The sequence below is a fragment of the Gadus chalcogrammus genome, chromosome 2, assembly GCF_026213295.1.
Source record: "Gadus chalcogrammus isolate NIFS_2021 chromosome 2, NIFS_Gcha_1.0, whole genome shotgun sequence".
Classification (NCBI taxonomy): Eukaryota; Metazoa; Chordata; class Actinopteri; order Gadiformes; family Gadidae; genus Gadus; species Gadus chalcogrammus.
This window is the reverse complement of record NC_079413.1, coordinates 16,208,165-16,222,219: the sequence shown is the minus strand read 5'-3', so window position 1 is coordinate 16,222,219 and position 14,055 is coordinate 16,208,165. Positions and strand designations below refer to the sequence as shown.

The following is a 14,055-nucleotide window of genomic DNA, read 5'->3' as shown; positions in this document are numbered from 1 at the left end:
AGAATACTTGGTTACAGCTGTGCAATGACTATCCTAAATTAAATTATTTATATGGAAAGATTTTTGTAAATGGAATGATCCTGTCACTTTACTGCAGGGGCGGCCAACCAGTCAGAGACTAAGACCCACATTTTTTACTGTGTTACTGCAAAGAGCCACATCATACACACGGGTACACATGAACATTAGGGATGGGCCGATAGTCGATTCTATCGACTATCGGCGATAGATGGATTCCATCGTCGATCGTCTCAAGTAGCCGATAAAAAGGCGATAATTATCTTTTAATAATTCATTTTTATTTTATTCTTTTTTATTATTTTATTATTTTAAAAGCGCTGTGGTAGCTATTTTTTCAACTTAAAAAGCCCCGCAAATTGTAATTGAAATTAACTGGAAAACATACTATGTAGCGCTGACCTGCCGTATTCACTCACTGCTGCGAGAGGAGAGGGGAGGGGCTCGAAACCTACCGGTCTGCTCGCACGGCGAAATGACATCACACCCCGCTGCACCATTTCCGGGTCACAGCTGTGGTACATGAGCTCTGTTCGAAATCGTTCCCTATTCACTCACTCACTATTCACACTTTCGCAAATGCAGCCATCATCGCTTCTTTTACATCTATTCCACGGGTTCGTTCCTTCAATGGCACAATGTCAAGGAGTTCTTCTCTGATATGCCACTCACTTGATACCGAACGTGCACATATTGCCAACTGTGGCTTGTCCTGAATGTCGCAAGACTCGTCCAATGCGACACTAAAATATTTGCATTCTTGAAGATCGGAGTGCAACTGCGATTCAATAGCCGTGTTAATGTCCGATATTCTGCGTTCAACAGTGTGGCGGGACAGTTGGACATCTGACACCATTAGTTTTAGTTTGTCGTTTTCAGGAGACAAGATTTTAACAACGTTGATAAGATGACAGCGTTAGGATCTCTGAGTGTGTCGTAGATTTTTGGAACATCTGTGTCTGCTTTTCTGCCTGCCTTTTCAAAGCGATTAACTTGTGCTTGCGAAGTTCAGTCCATTTCCGAAATTCCTGGTCGAAGTTAGCATGGAGTGAGCTGAAGTGGCGCTGAAGATTTGAAGCCTTGAATTGCGCTAATGACACCTGGCATATAAGGCAGAATGGCTTCCCATTACGTTCAACAAAAAAATATAAACTCTCCCACTCTGTCAAAAACGTCCTGTGTTCCTCTTCATATTTTCTTTTTCCTGTGCATTTTTTACCTGCCATTTTTGGAGCGTAGCCTACTTGACGCAAATTGTTTACTCATGGGAAGGAGCTCTGTCACGTTAAAATTGTACCGGGGGCGAATTTAGTTAGTAAACTGAGTGTTTAAAGCACGTTTCAAAAACCATTCGTGCTTATGTTGCCGAACACCAAATAACATAATACAGATAACGGATCGCTAGATAACACTTGTTTTTACTTTATATTTGTATTGTATTGAATTGTTTAATCGAATTTAGCTAGTAAACTGAGTGTTTAAAGCAGGTTTCAAAAACCTGTCTTGTCACGCTCAATGAAGGAGTGCAATGAACGAGCATGAAAGTTTGCGAATGTTCAAGAACCTTTCTACGTCATTCGACGCGATCGCCCGTTGCCAGGCAACAAACGATTGCGTCGTCTGTTGCCAGGCAGGTTTGGAATTTGTCAACAACTGATGACGTAGGCCGGTACAATTTTCGCCCCCGGTACAATTTTAACGTGACAGCTCCTCCAAGCTGAGCAGGCCATTTTATGTTGCATCAACACCAAACGTTTGTGAACGTTATTTTGCGTCATCAATTAAAACGTTTGCGAACATGCACACACATACAAAAAAAAAAAAATTATAAAAAAAAAAAAAAAAAAAAATTTAACACAAAATTTGATGTGACCTGAAGAGCCGCACGAAACGAGGCAAAGAGCCGCATGCGGCTCGCGAGCCGCAGGTTGGCCACCTCTGCTTTACTGCCACAAATTGTGTGTGTCAGTAAAGTGATAGAATATAGGAGGTAGGAGAATCTGTGTATGGTTCGTTCTTTGAATATTCCGATTTAAAGACAAAATCAGAAAAAACTATTAACAGGATTGTTTTTTGTATTTTTTGATTTGGTTTTGAAACAGAAAAAGGAAAAAAAAGGAATAAACAAATAAACGGCATTTGATTTGTGTTTTGTGTTGGTATTTTAAACCCGAAACAGAAAAACAAAAACAAAAATAAATACATGTATAGTTATAGGCTACACCAGAAGGCAGAACGCAGCGAAGAAAAAAGAGCCAACCACCTAAACCAGCAATAGACTGTCTAATTATATTTAGCCTTAGTTATGGCCGCACTTGAACCTTATGGTGATTTTATTCGTGAACTATTTGACACTGTAAAGACACACGACGCGATCAGTACCGCTCTAAAGCAATCTGGTGCTCCGTTATGACGGTGAGGAGGTTCTGTGTGGAGCACAACCTTCAAAGAAGAAATCTAGTTTCCGATTTAGTTTCAGATCGTCCACTCGCAGACTATTATTATTATTTTTTTTTTAAACAACCTCTTGCCTACAGAGCAAGCGTCTCTATCGATTGGGCCACGGCCACGGTGACCACACTGTTGGAACTGGATTTACTAATATCTATCTATATGACGCTACAACTAACAACAAATGAGAGGAGAACTCCTCAAAGCAGATCTGTGCTAAACTGATTTGGTCTGCTTGTCTTGTTCAGCGATTGGGCGCAAACACTTCAAATGCATTGGCTGAGAGAAAAGAAGGGCAGAGATTATTAGCATACTAGAGAGACGCCGTATTTTACGCCGTTGAGATGTGCACAAACGCGGCGTATTTTACGCGCGGTTTGATGTTCAAAACTGCGTTGTTTTTTTTGGGAGGAGAGTTGCAACCTGGAGGAGGCCAGGGAGGTGTTCGAGAACAACGAGAAGACCCTAGCTCGCTAGCCGATACACATCGCTCCGGTACAGTTCAATTCTCGGCTAAACCACGGATGAACCCATCATCACCATCATGCCAAAAGACACAGACAAAGAAACCCAACGCAACATCGCACTAGGTGCGTTACTAGATTCCGCTGACCCTGACAGCAAACGACTGCTCAGTGCCTACAAGCCAGGAGAAACCCACAAGAAGAATATGACTGTTATGACGCATAGCTTATACACGGTCCCAGTGATCGAGAAATGTGCTAACTACCTCGGGATCAATACAAGAACGTCATCTGGCGACAAAGTATACAGAAACAAGAAGTTAATGGTCGACGAGTCATTCTGAAGATCCAAGCCTGCTTCCCAACCATCTGTGACGAATGCACCCTCCAGTACCGGAACACGCTGAACGATACACCCATGTTCACCTGTTTCATCTGCTGGCAAGGTTCGCACAACTGCCCTGCAATACAACAGCAGGACACGAAGTTCGAGGGACAACCACCAGCAGGACTAGTGTGGTTGTGCCACGACTGCAAAGAACGGAACCAGCTGGTACCTACCAATAATACCAATAACAGTAACTCCCATTCAGCTGAAGAGGAGGCGGACGAGACTGCTGACACCGGCGCTGAAGAGAATGCGGAGGAAAGACAAAGCCCACGACGGAACATGCCAGGGCAAGTTAACGCCGCGAAGGAAGACGTCCCTGCAAATACCGATACCGTAAATCCGCCACCCTTTGACGGCCAACAGTCCGCCCCAAAGATTGCACAGAGGAGAGATACCAAAGCTTCCGACAACCGACAAAACCTAGAAAATCGCCCAGTATGTGAGCTCTACAAAAAGCACTGCTGTCCACACGGGGTTTCTGGGAAAGTCAGAGTGGATAGAGCTCCCTGCCCAAACCCACACCCAAGACTCTGCAACAAGTTTATACAAAACGGCAACCGACGTGGTGGTTGCATAACGGGAAACAAGTGTTACTACTTCCACCCTAAACTTTGCAGAGACAGTGTGAGTAAAAAGGTCTGTACCAACACCGAATGCAATCTCACACACCTTAAAGGGACCCGAAGACGAGAGGCAGACGACCAGTCGAATATCCCTAGACCAGGGATACTAAAACCAGAGCAGTCTCAACGAACGCGGAGAGATAGCTGTGGTTCAAACATCCCGTGGAAGAACAAGGATACCCGGCAGAAAGACAATAAGGGTCAAAAAAAGGACAACGTTGGTGAACAGATGTCTTTTTTAGTGACCATGATGGAGGACCTGAAAGGGACCCAAAACCAAATGCAGAAGAACATGCTTGCTTTACATCAGTGCATGATGTCAAACTTAGCGGGACAAAACCTGGGAATGTCGATGTTCCCAACAACAACAGCAGCAGTCACAAACCAGCTGCACAATCCAGTACCCCAGCCACAAATACCAAACCCGTGGTGGATAAACCAAGCCCAATATGTTTGAAAAATAAGAGAATAAATAACAAAAGAATTATCATGGAAAATAAATATCGCATTAGGCCTGATTATCATGAATTAGGAGTGAAGTTCAAAATACAATAAAAAGTATTCAGGGCAAATGCAGACGGACCAATGTAGTGTATGCAAGGCAATGTGGATGTAAAAAATATCAATATCTGTGGGATTAAAATCCTGAAAAAGGACTGTTTTGCATAGCTTCTTTCTCGTGCTTCCTTTCTGAAGTTCAAGAGAGGCGAGTTTGGCAATGTGGTGCAGCCTTATCTTATGAAACACAGACGCAACCAATGATAACAAGTCCGAATGGTGGGGAGGAGCTCCAGGCCAAGAGGGGGAGGAGGTGCTCCAGGGGGTCGGGACTCGGGAGGGGGAGGAGACTAGGGGGTCAGGAGGGGGAGGAGACTAGGGGGGAAGGAGGAGCTCCAGGAGGCCCCTGTGTGCAGAGTTATGACCTTCAGGCCAGTGAGCTGAACACCCTGACCTCTGTCTGCTGGACTCCCTCGGTCTGTATAAACGCATCATGAATGGGACGAACCATGAGGATAAATCCACTCATTACACAAACACTTTAAATCTATTGTAAGAGTCAGTGCTGACGGATATCCGAAACTCTGATACACTCTGTTCATTCAAAAGTCAACTTAAAACCTATCTCTTCAGGACCACCTACAACATTTGACAAATCATCCTCCGCCATCTTCCACTCTCTCCCGCTCTCTGAATGTGTTGCCTTTGATTGTGGTGTTGTTTATTTTTTTCCCTTTTGTTTGATTGTCTGTACTGTCTGTATGTATTCCTTTCTTATTTGTAAAGCTTCTTTGAGTACTTAGAAAAGCGCTATAAAAAACGGATAAATTATTATTATTATATATATATATAAAGGGAAAGTTGAATGCATCACAAATGTGACGTCTCTAGAGCCACCTGGCCCAGATGAAGAGGACCAGTGGGTTATTCCACGAACGGAGGTTTAACAAACACTGAGTTAACCTTGAACTCTAGGTTGATTGACCCTGTGCCGACTAACCAAGACTTTTCAGTTCCACAGCAGCGGTTATGCATTAGTTCAATCAACTCTGGGTTGGTTAACACAGGGTTGTGCGTGTCCACGCCAAACCTAAAAAGACATGATGTATGGATCATGGAAACCCTGATCGTAATGGCGAAACGGGCCGCTTATTTCAATTAAATGGAACTCCAGGTTCTCCTGGAGAGCTATGACGATGAGAAGGACATTATCACAAGAAAAGGGAACGCTAAAGCCTCTGCAACCCGGAGAACCAAAGCCTGGCAGCGGATCGCTGACCGCGTAAATGCGTTAGTTACACGTCAAAAGCATGATCCTTAATATTTGAGCCATGAATCTATCAATATCCCAGTTAAGCATTCTTAACGTTCCTACCACATATCCCTTTTCTTCTAAAAAAATATGTACTCCGATGGCTCCCAAGCGGTCAGCGGATCAAATAAAAATGAAGTATAAAAAAATACAAACTGGTATGCTTTTCCCACGATCATATCGGTCTAAATTTAAATAAGCCATTTTTTTTTAAGCCAATCCTGAAAAGGCAGACAGTCGGCAGACTGGATCTGGCCCTCAAATTTTCTTGACCCCGGTGGAGGAGCTGATAATAAACATAAATTCAGGGCGCCCTGGCATGGAGTGGTTACCTGGAGGTACTACCTCCGCAGAGAGTCAGGGGCCATGTGAGGGTACCCCACTGGTTGAATGTAGGTTTTTGTGTTTTCTTGTATTTTAGATTTTGTTTGCCTTCGAAGTAACACATGCAAACCGTGTGCGTGCCACAGCGCATACGTTCCAAATGTTTCTTTTTTTGGTAACTGGGTAGAAAACCTAAAAGTGACAATCATCAACTTCACAGATCAAGATGGATTAGTGCTTGTAATGAACCCGCCTGAGGAGCCGTCTGTTAGGACTATTTTATACTTTATGTTGTAAGTGCCCCTCGGCATAGTAGCCTACTCAGACAATATTGCTCTTTGTATGATAGGAGGCCGATAAAAATCTTGGATGGGACATCTGAAAGGACTGAGATGTGCTCAGCATCTCCAACATTATAGATAAAACTACCATTTGCAAAAAACGGAGGGCTACGCAAATAGTCGGGAGTGAAATGAGGCCAGGTCCTCGATTGCTAGTGTTGGCTAGGCTGGAGAAGGCTATTTAAATATATTAAAGATTTGCGGGAGAATCTATAGCCTATCTCTCCAGCAAAAAGTAATCCGATATGCCAAGATGTCGAGCCATGGTCTTATCAATCGCTCCCGGTGGATTGCACGCATAATTTGCGCTCCGATATCAGCAGTACTCTCATCAAAAGGGCATGCCATTGTGAACACATGAAATCTGCGGTGAACGCGGGTTTAAATACCCAAAACCGGGTTATGTTTCATACTTAACCTGCGCAAAACCTGCTCCGACCAGGTTTGATTCAGGGCATATGTTTCTATAGTAACTAACAAACCTTGTTCATTTTGGAACGGAAAACCTAGGGTTACCGCAAACCATGGGTTAACTTACCCGGTTATGTGATAAAACCGGCTTTGTGGAATACCCCACTGCTCTCTTATTTCCATGCGAACACTAATTAAACATACCTCTGAGCAGGGGCATAGCAATCAATTCAGAAGTGAGGGGAACAAATTGTTCAGAGGTCTATTGAGTGATTTATCATCCTCTCGCATTCAGTTGCACCTCTCCTTATTGGCTACATAACCACAAACAGCACAGCACCAGGGGACCGACTTTACTTCTTTAAAATTATGTACTATCAAAATCTAAAGTTAAAATTCCAAAGATGCCAAACTCTGGTTGAGTTGACACAGAATGACCCTCGAGCATCTACAGGGTAAGTAACCAGATAATTAAGTGCCAAATGACAACACTGAACACGAAAAGTGCTGTAAAACACCATTCCTGTTTCAAATTATCAGCCCCAAAATGGAATGGAAGTGACAGGGTAATAAGCCACATAATCTAATTTAATGGCAAGAAGTGACAAGTGAAAGTGACAACAATAAACATATCGACAAGGAGATGTAGCTATTTTACATTTGCCGTCGTCAACTATGACAGCACAGATGTGCAAAATTAATCAAGACTAAGACAAATGGTATGACCTATACCTGCTTCCTTTAAAACACAAATAGTGCAGTAGTCAAATAGTATCAGCAAATAAATTATTAACAAAAGGTCTCTTTGAATATAAACTAAACTAATCTTAGAGTCACTCTTATCCTATAGACATTTCCTTAGCCAGTTATAATTTCTCCTGCAATGATATAAATAATATATATGCAAAGCAAAACTTATAAATAGTATTAAGAATAGTAGTGGTGACGTAGCTGTGGAAAACAATCACAAAGTCACTTTTATCCTATCGATAATTTCTCCTCAACTGCTGTGAATACCCTCCCTGTTCCTTCCTGCTGCTGCTGGACTCTGGTCCAATGTCTCCTCCCTGACCCTGCTATTTCTATTGTATGAAGATTAAAAAATATGTGAAAAACAACCGTGAACACAAGTTCTGTGCAGAAATGCGAGGAGTGGGTTTATTCCTAGGTTGTAGAGTAGCCAAAACTTGTAGTCAAGTAGGTGTATTGTAACTGTAGAATAAGTAAAGTATTTTGCAGTAAAACAACTCTTAAGAGTACAATTTTTCCAAAAGGTTACTCAAGTAAATGTAACAGAGTAAATGTAACTAGTTACTATCATCTCTGCACCTAGCAAGCGATTTAACATAGGTAACAGTTAACAATTGTTAACTAGCTTAACTTGATTTATTGACATCTATTAGTCAGTCATCATTTAACTATACAACATGCAACAGCATTACTCAACTTAACACAGTTTGTTTGGAAAAAACAATGTAAAGTTTTTGGCCTCTTGGCAGCTGCTGGTTTGCTGAACATGCTCGAAACAGATCTGTATGGAAGCATATATGTAGCAAAATTCAAATGGCAATGCAATTTGCAATTTGCAATTCAATAAGTAATTACGTTATGCAATTGACAATGCATTATGCAATTTCATAATGTAATTTGTAAATACGTTATTCAAAGTGTATTTTAAAATGCAAAGTGACAATGCAATCCTCAATTAAATTTGCAAAAGTTATAACAATAAAAATACAATAACATTTTGTCAAATTCTTTGAGTTCCTTTATTCAAATTGAAAAGCTATAGCGTCCCCGTGATTGCAATCCACTTCGCCACGCTCCGTGTGTTGCGATATTCAAATGACATTTCAATCCGCAAAACGGAATCCAAAACGGAATCCAAAGAGGAAATCCAAAGAGGAATCCAAAGAGGAATCCAAATAGTCAATATGCAAAGTGGCAAACGTATCAGCCACCAGCGGGAACTACGTCACTTTCTATTGTGTCAGACTGTTTTATGTGTGGGGGGAGGGAGTTCCAGAGCCTGGGTGCTGAACAGCTGAATGACCGGGCACCCATTCGTAATGAGTCGTGATGTGGGGATACATAGTAGTCCAGCAGAGGTTGAGCGGAGGGAGCGGGAGGGAGTGTATTCTTGGAGGAGGTCCCAGAGGTAACTGGGGGCTAGGTTGTGGAGAGCTTTGTAGGTGAGGAGTGGGTGGAGACGGTGGGTCTCCCGACCCTATGTTTCGCACCCAGTGCCTGTAGCACTTTGGAAATCTTTGTGTTTACCACACTGGCGTCAAAACGTACCCGTGAGGATAAGTCGTCTATCCTATCTCCCAGAACACGCACTCTATCTACTGCATCTGTGTCTTCAACACGATTGTTCTCCACATCATCGGCCAAACTTCGGAGCGTATCAATAATCACCATTGGTGACCATGGACCTGACACATACGAACTAGAAGTGAACAAGGAAATTACAAGCAAGTGACGTAGTTCCCGCCCAGACGCTGATTGGCTGATACGTTTGCCACTTTGCATATTGACTTTTTGGATTCCTCTTTGGATTCCTCTTTGGATTCCCTCTTTGGATTCCGTTTTGGATTCCGTTTTGCGGATTGAAATGTCATTTGAATATCGCAACACACGGAGCGTGGCGAAGTGGATTGCAATCACGGGGACGCTATAGCTTTTCAATTTGTATAAAGGAACTCAAAGAATTTGACAAAATGTTATTCTATTTGTATTGTTAGAACTTTTGCAAATTTAATTGAGGATTGCATTGTCACTTTGCATTTTAAAATACACTTTGAATAACGTATTTACAAATTACATTATAAAATTGCATAATGCATTGTCAAATGCATAATGGAATTCCAAATTGCATTGCCATTTGAATTTTGCTACATATATGCTTCCATAGATCTGAATCAACGTCTGTGTGATTGAAATCACAACATGACAGCGGTGGTTGCCAACTGGTTCCGCCTGCTCATGGTGCGTTCAAAGGCGGCTCGGAAAAACGCGTTTCCACGTGTTAGAAATTAATTGAATGGTTGTAATGGCTGTAAAAAGTGCAGGGGACAGAGGGCACAGATACGGGAAGTGGGGGGGACATGTCCCCCGCTTACCCCGCGTCCGCTACGCCCATGCCTCTGAGCATTAAAAGTTAATTCCGGTGTAAAATGGATGTGGGATATGTTTTGTATGATAAAGAGTTGAAACGTTTGTTTTGGAGCACAAAAAACGCATATAGACGCTTTCTTCAGTTGGCTGTTTTTAGCCGATTCTATCAAAACACTATAAACTTGGAACGATGGGGGCACTGGCTATGGTAAAAACTTAAAAGGCTAAATGTAGCCCGACACTACTTTGGTGGTATAATAAGGGTCTTAACATATAAAACGAGGCATTGAGAACTTTGTAAGTGTACAGATTGTTTATTATAAAGGACATTTTATACACACAATACCTCAGGCCCGGGAGCCGGGTGGCTTCCGGGCCTGATGCCACCCGGTCTCTGGGCCTGAGGCCACCTGGCCACCCCGGCCACCTGGCCCCCAGGCCTGTGTCCACCCGGCCTCCAGGCCTGAGACCACCCGGCCTCTGGGCCTCCAGGCCTGAGGCCACCCAGCCTCCGGACCAGCCAGCCTCCGGGCCTGAGGCCATCTCGGCCTCCGGGTCTGAGGCCACCCGGCCTCTGGGCCTCCAGGCCTGAGGCCACCCGGCCTCTGATTCTGAGGCCACCCGGCCTCCAGGCCTCCTGGCCACGCGGCCTCTGGGCCTTCAGGCCACCCGGCCTCCTGGCCTGATTATATTATACTGTTTTTATTCACTGAAGGAACTGAAACTAACCTAAACAAAAAAAACATGTGCGCACGCACGCACAACCACCACCATCACCTCCTCCTCCACCTCCTCCATCTCCTCCTCCGCCTCGTGGTCAGCAGATGTACCTTCTAGAACAGATCAAAACAAATGTTGCCTAATGACAGCAGGAGGACCCCAGCTCTAAAGGGGGGGCTGTAACCACTAGACACTCCTGTTGAAATGAGAAGGGTCCAGCTGCAGGCTTGGGCGTTCCCGTCATGACACAAAAACGCCCATCGGGCGTTCCCGTCATGACACAAAAACGCCCATCAGGCGTTCCTGTAGCGTTTCATCGATCAATCAAGAAGAGGTGAGTGAGTTTCGCAAGGCATGCTGGGTATGCTACCCTTCCTTTTTTGGCGGTTTTACTTCGTAGTAACTTTCCAGAAAAACGAAAGGGTTATGATGAGAGATTATGTCAGTAAGTATGATATTGTTTATTTGACAACATTGGCTGTGAAGTATTCTCATTTAAATCACTGATTTAGCTGTGGTATCGTTGTATCCGAATTCGAATCCGATATAAATAGGCCTACTCGTGACAAGCATGGTTCGTTAGCAGCGAATGCTATGCTATCTCGTCCATAAACGTTGCATATACTATTCAGAAATCAGCAACGTTTAAGACGGTTTGTAGGTAGAGGGTAAAGTTTGCAGCGAAGGCTTTGCCGATTATTTTACTGTGAGGTTAACATTACCAAAGTACATTGTTAAGTTGGATGTTAAGGTGTCAGCTGGCATGGTAAGAGGCATGAAATCGCGGCCACTCTGCTTCGTTGTGGTGACACACGCATCGGATTAAACTGTGCATGTAAACGTACTAGTACGTCTAAACTAACTAGTATGTTTACATGCATGGCATATCAGAGAATTCTGTCAGTTCGGTCGCGGCGCAACGAATGAATAAAGATCGTTAGCACTCTGAAAAACAGATGACAGATGTGCCCGAAGTTACTACTTTATTACCTCGTTGATGACCAACGTTTAGGAAAACATGTACTTTTAATTCACCCTTGGGTGAAATCGAAGCGTAGTGTGTACTGAATGCGCGTTGATGATGATGCATATGAATTGCAACTTACACGTCTTCCAAACCTTTTCAGTACCCTGGCACATGCTTTGTCCAATGGACCATGGAAGGGACTTTACTTGGCTGACGAGGTAAAACGTGGCTGGCGCACGATTCATTGCATCTAGTAGAGTAGCATTCACTGGTAGACAGGCAGGCCTCTAGATTGTTTATTATGATTTAATGAAGTGTTCCTATGTGACGCTGATGGGCCCTGGTTGTCTGCTAAATGCTTTTTGAAAGTGCATTGTGCACTTTTTGTATTTAGCCACAAAATTAGGGTGGATATCACTTTATAGTTTATAGGCATTATATACTAATAAGAATCATTGACAAATCACATTCCCCTTTTACCACCACAGGACGCACCTCACCAGTAACAGAGCAACAGCTGTGGGGTGTTTATGCTGATGGTGAGATGCATTCAGAAATGATGACTGATGACTAGTTTGCAAAACAACTTAATTTCAGTACGCAATGTATTCTACCCTCAAAAGCAATATGATTTCAGTGAGGTGAGTTCTTTCAAATCTCAATCAGATGTGTAGCATGAAATATAAGGCTTTTAATAATTTAGTCATCCTTACTGGAGGCTACAATTAACATGCATCATAGGTCATACACATTACTTTGTCTTCAGGTACTGCACTTACGGGAGGAGATGGTTACATCTTCACAATCATTTACACTGCCATAGTACACTGCTAAACAGTACTGTAACATGGATTTGTATCAGGCTATGAAGTCATTTAAAGCATAACTTTACTTTTCAGGGGGACATGCTCTCTATCAGGAGGTGGTGGTTGGACAGCTGTTGGAGACCTTTATGCTTGAAAGGTTTATATACTGTGTCCATGTTGCTATTTACTTATTTTTGGTGCTCACGAAGATCGTAGCCAATACACTTGTCTCTCTGTCTCTATCCCTGCAGAACTAGCTGGCTCCTTCTCACCCTCTCCATCTCCCCATCTCAGTCACACCTTCCAATCACTAAGCAGTGAAAGGTATTACATACTATGTCCATACTTTTCTATTTACGTATATTCTCTCTTGCTCTTTCTCAGACTTTTGATCGATCAGTGATTGCCTTTTTGTTTAATGGTGTGGGTAGTGTTGGTCTGGGCTTGTGTGATTGAATTGAAGGTTGATTATAATCCCTGTTTCTCTCCCTCTCTCTCGCTCTCCTTCACTCTTTTTCAGCTCTTTCGCTCTCTCTAGCCCTGCAGGACTAGCTGGCACACCAAGCTCACCCTCTCCATCTCCCCATCTCAGCCACACGCTCCAATCTGGCACAACAGAGGACAGGCCATTCTTACCACCCGAAGTCCTTCAGCAAATTGTACAAGAGACGCTGAGACTGGACATGGCGATGCTTGGCGTGTTCAACAGGGTTTCAAACACATTCCGAGAACTAATCAAGCCTCTCCATCCTTCCATATATATAAATGACAGTTTGGCAGGGGACATTAAGCTTAATAAAGACAATCTCGTATACATAACGGTTAGAAAGATTTACAACAATGCATGCTGTGGCAGTGGCCTTGCGCTACGCCTCAAAGGCTTCTCAAAAAAGAAGAATTGGCCAAGCGCACCCCTGGTACTGAGGCACGTTGCATATGGCAGGTTTGTCATAAAAGATGTCTGCCTTGCATAATGTTATTTTATTACTCCTTTTTCGTTTTATTTGGGACGTCTTTTTTTGCAATCCCTTTCATTTGTAAATGTACATACTACTGTAGTAAATGTATCTGCCCAGAAATGCTGATATTTTATTACTCCTTTCTTTTTTGTTTTTGTGACAAATGCTATACGATGTATAACATACATTTGTGCCTACGATGTATGTTGTAAGGTTAATTGTTGCAGAGCAATTACTGTATTTTGTCTTTATTGAAAACATTCAGTGGGAAAAGTAAGTGAACACTTGGAGTCAAATGGCCTACTGTTTGAGCCTTCATAGTGTCTGGTAACTGGATTTGAACTGCATAATGTCCCAAGTGTTATTTTAATCTATTCATTATTTAATTTGGGCATATTCTTAAACAACTATATCAAACATCTCACTTATACCTAATACCCTACCTATACTAACCCAGAAGATAATGAGCATGAGATCATGGAGCCTCCCTATAATGATCGTGTTGCATCAAGTTTGATGCAAAGTTTGGGCCGAGATCCGACACATAAATGTAAGCTAACCTTCTGTAGGCCTAGCTGGCTAACGTACCCGTATTACGAGATCGAAGAAGAAGGGGGCGCTAACGTCAGTTCTATGCTGCCCATACTACTAGA

General features: G+C 42.9%; 1 long non-coding RNA gene across 1 annotated transcript; it reads left to right on the top strand.

The window, feature by feature from the left end:
* Window positions 1–11,014: 11,014 nt before the first annotated feature.
* Window positions 11,015–12,164, top strand: LOC130375945 (uncharacterized). The gene is made up of 3 exons (XR_008893924.1): window positions 11,015–11,115; window positions 11,798–11,855; window positions 12,126–12,164. It is a non-coding gene; the product is annotated as an uncharacterized LOC130375945 (long non-coding RNA).
* The last annotated feature ends 1,891 nt before the right edge of the window (window positions 12,165–14,055 follow it).